Raw genomic sequence first — 4,929 nt, forward strand, 5'->3', positions numbered from 1 at the left:
CTCTCACTGTTGTGGCCTCTCCCCTTGCGGAGCACAGGCTCCGGAGCACAGGCTCAGCGGCCACGGCTCACGGGCCCAGCCGCTCCGCGGCATGTGGGATCCTCCCAGACCGGGGCACGAACCCGCGTCCCCTGCATCGGCAGGCGGACTCTCAACCACTGCGCCACCAGGGAAGCCCCCTCCCCACTTTTGACTTTACCTCCTCATGGCCCCACCAGCGGTGTGGGGTGCAGACTCGGAATGCTCCCACTGCCAGTGTGCTCTGAGGAGGGGAGACCCCGCGGTGACTTCACAGCTCTGGACAGCTTGGAATCCAGGCCTGCGATTGCCCCGTTCCCTCCGCCTTGGCCCGAAAAATGGCAGCTGCCAAAGGGTCATGTTTCCACAGTTCTCAGAGTGGACACTGGGTGGGCTGAGGCTACAGTGGCCTCACCAGGTAAGCCTGGAACAAGCTTGTCACTGTTGCCATTTGCCGCCCTCTCCTGTGCACTGCAGATCTTTGGGAATTTTCCATTTCTCTTTTTGGGTCACGTTTTCTAGGCATCATATTCCTACTAATTTCCTTACAGATGCTTTGAAACCAAGTCAGATAAGAAACTCCTCAGGGGAAATTACTATAAACTAGGGAAAATATATGGTTATATCAGTTTGTCAAAGTAATGCAAATTCTTTGTAGCAAAACCTGTAAAATGCACAAAAGTAAAATACACATAAGTATGGAGGTTTATTTAAAATTTAATTCCTCATACTTCCACCATCCAGAGATGGTCATTACCTTAAGATTTTGTTAATTTTCCTTGTAATTTTTTCTTGAAATATACATGTGTGTATACATAGAGTGAACATTAAATCTTATACACACAACAGAAATATTTATGTGTAGTTATCTTGTGTTTAGAAAATTAGAATCCCTTCTGTTTCTCTTGTAACATGTACTTCTTACTCTATCTTGAACATTTTCCTCTGAAAATGGATTTTATGTAGCTTTTTAAATTACCTTTCAGGAGGATTGTAACAATGTTACCTCCACCCAGCATCTTACCAGCCTTGACTTTTATCCAAAAGGGGGAGGAGGGATTCATACACATTTCTGAAGGAGTATGAATTGATACAGCCTCTGTGAAGGGCACTTTGTTGGTTGCTGTCTAAATTACAAACACTTTGTCTCAGCAAGCCAGTTGCTGATAATGAATCCTACAGATATATTTGTACCCGTGCAAACTGTTTGTATGTAGTTTTAACCATGGTATTGATCTCAAAAGTGAAAATTTGGAAACAGCCTCATTGTCTACCACATGGAACTGGCTAAGTGATTTATGGTGGACTGGCTGGCTTTTACACAGCCCTTAAAATGGGGACTGTCTTTATGAACTGTGGAAAAGAGCACCAAGATTGTTAAGTGAAAAGGTATAAAACAGTTTGTATGGTATGTTTCCATTTGTGTAAAGAAGCCATTGCTTATGCGCGCACGCACACACACACACACACACACACACTATATCTGAAGGGTACAGAGTGAACATACATACTACTATATATACTACTTGCTCTTGGGGAGGAGAAGTGAGGGGAAAAGGATGAGGAAGAATTTTCACTCTATCTTTTGATATTTTTGAAATTTTGAAACATGTAAAAGTATTACCAGTTCAAAAAATAAATTTAAACAAAACCTTAATTCTTTAAAATTAAACTAAGTTTGTTCATTTGTTTCATTGTTCACTGTCTGTCTCCCCCCAGTTAAATGTCCCCATGACTGTGTGTCTTGGCCACACCTGTTCTGCAGGTGCACACGTGTGTGTTGAGCTAACAGGACCAATTGAGTGTAAAACAGCCTAGACTCCCTAAAGTTTCCTGCAAGCTAGTTGTAGCACATACATTTCCCATCAATAAACCAATCTATAGTAGGAATAGAAGAAAGTTTTATTTGAGCCAAACTGAGGACTATAGCCTGGAAGACAGCATCTCAGATAACTCTGAGGAACTGCTCCACTGAAGCATGGTTTTCAGTGCAGTTTTGTATCTTCTCAGTACAAAGAGTATCAGAGAAGTCAAGGATACCTTCCTTCAAGGTTTCAAAAAACAAAAACAAAACCAATCAGATCAACAGTGAGTCATGGGGCTTCCCTGGTGGCGCAGTGGTTAAGAATACACCTGCCAATGCAGGGGACACAGGTTCGAGCCCTGGTCCGGGAAGATCCCCCATGCTGTGGAGCAACTAAGCCCGTGAGCCACAACTACTGAAGCCCGCGCGCCTAGAGCCCATGCTCCACAACAAGAGAAGTCACCGCAATGAGAAGGCTGCGCACCGCAACGAAGAGTAGCTCCCGCTCGCCGCAACTAGAGAAAGCCTGGGTGCAGCAACGAAGACCCAACGCAGCCAAAAATAAATAAATAAAACATAAATTTAAACAAACAAACAAAAAACAGTGAGTCAGTATGGCCTTGGCACCTGGGAAGGGAGCCTTATCATTGAAGGAGGACCGGCATTGCTGTCCCAGGAAGGAAGGCATTTAATCTTTATTTTTAACATGGACATTCTTTACTTCTCGTCAGTGCACCCTTTTCTTTAATGATGAAAGCAGATATACAATGTGTGTGTGATAGGCTGCAAACAGGCTTTAAGTTTTAGTTAGCATAAAAGTAAAGTTAAATCGTGTACAAGCCAGAATGACTTCCCCGTACCTCAATACATGAAAATTTCTTCCATTAATACTTATACATGTATATGTGTGAGGAGGAAGAGGAAAAAAAGTACATACGTTGCATATCTAAAAGGACACAGGAAACTGTGCCTGTCACTGTATGTCCAGTCCTCCAACCACCCCCCCCCCCCCGGAAGACGGACTGACATGTCCCCACGCTCTTTCCTTGGCGGTGCACTTGGACTTCATTTCCCAGAAGGGCCTTCACCCTATGCCGGCTGTTTCCAGGCACGGAGCGCGCGGGGCCCGCTGGGAGATGAAGTCCCCAACCACCGGCGCTGGGCGGAAGTGGCCTTAGCGAGCCTGCACAGGGCGGCATGCGGGAGAGTAGGTGCGCCCTCCCATTCTGTGGTGAGTCCGCGGTCCCAGCGGGTTGGCGGTGCGAGTGTGAGGAACGAGGAGGCCCGTGTGTGCAGGCGGTGGGGCCCAAGGGGCGTGGACAGGGGCGGCCGGGCTGTGGGGGAGGGGAGAGAAGAGGCGGTGATGCGCGCCAGGGGGTGGGGGTGGGGGAGCGACCTGTGCTGGCAGTTGAGACCTCAGTTGTGCATCCGAGCGCGACCCCGCATGTGTGACACCGCCTGTGTATGCAGGTGTGACCTCAGGTGTGTGCCTATATGCCCTGAACCCGTAGCCACCACTCCCCCGTTCACCTCCTCCCCAGCCCCTGGCAACCATTAATCTACCCTCTGTCTCTGTTCTGGACATTTCATATAAATGGGGTCTTACAATATGTGCTTTTGTGTGTGTGCTTTTCTCACTGGAAGTAATGTTTTCCAAGTTCATTCATGTTGTGCTGTGTATCAGTACTTACTTCATTTTTTTTTTTTTTTTTTTTGCGGTATGTGGGCCTCTCACTGTTGCGGCCTCTCCCGTTGCGGAGCACAGGCTCCGGGCGCGCAGGCCCAGCGGCCATGGCTCACAGGCCCAGCCACTCCACGGCATGTGGGATCCTCCCAGACCGGGGCACGAACCCGCATCCCCTGCATCGGCAGGCGGACTCTCAACCACTGCGCCACCAGGGAAGCCCTTACTTCATTTTTGTAGTTGAATAATATTCTATCGTATGGAAATAGACCAGTTTGTTAACTCAAGCATCGCTGCTGTGAACATTCACACACAGGTTTGTGTGTGGACATATGTTCTCAATTCGGGGGACTGAGGCAGTTGGTTCTCAATTCGGGGGACTGAGGCAATTGGGGAGCCCATGTGTATGGCTGTGGCCACACCCACTCCCTGCTGCCTGTGCTCAGCCAGCAGTACTTCATTTACGAGAATCCCAGCCCTGGGCCCCAAGGTTCAAGCCAGAAGCTTGGAGCCCCACTGCTGTGTGAGAAGTAGACTCTGGGGACAGGAATCCATCCCTGCCAGTGTCACCTACAGCCTGGCTCCTCAGCCTGAGACTAAGACCACTGTCATGTATCTGGTGAGGCCAAGCAGCCCAGAGATGGAGGAGAGTGGCAGTTGATGGAGCCCAAGGCACCAGGTGAGGCAGACAGCAGGGTGGTGGTCACAGGGCTGGACATTTTTCAGAAACCAGATCTCCCTCAAAACATGCCCTTCTCCTTGCCTTCCTCAGCCTAGTCCAGACCGCCACCTCCTCACAGGTCTCTGCCACCCTTTGCCCCTTCCATCTCCCTCCACATAAGACTGGAGGAGTTTTTAACCCTGAATGGTGAGGCCACCCCTCCCCTTAACCCTCTGTCACTGCCCAAGTCATAAGAGCAGGGTCAGCAAACTCTCCCTGTGAAGCACCAGATAGCAAGGATTTTGAGCTTTGCAGTCCCAGAGGCAAAAGCAAGGATGTCGTATAGGTTCTTACCTAACAAGAGAGAAAACACACATCCACGCTCTTTTCTTTTTTCCTGACGTAATCCACGACTTTGGTGATGGACACTGAAATCTGACTTTCATGTAACATTTGTCTTCTTTTCACCTTTCCCCCCCGCCCCAGCCACTTAAAAATGTAAAAACTATTCTTAGCTCACAGACCGCACAAAACCAGGCAATGGGGCCGCGTTTGCTGACCCCTGACTTGAAGCAAATTCACACTTTTTTACATGCCTTCCAGGCCCTGCATGACCTGACTTCTACCTGTTTTCCAGGCCTCCCCTATGGCTCTCCCTTTGCCCATCATTCTCCTCCTCCACCCCACCAGCCACTCAATAGCGTATAAGCTTAGCCATTCAGAGGCCTTCCCTGGCCACCCAAACCCACATTATGCTTTTAT

This window comes from Hyperoodon ampullatus (assembly GCF_949752795.1).
Source record: "Hyperoodon ampullatus genome assembly, chromosome: 18".
Lineage (NCBI taxonomy): Eukaryota > Metazoa > Chordata > Mammalia > Artiodactyla > Ziphiidae > Hyperoodon > Hyperoodon ampullatus.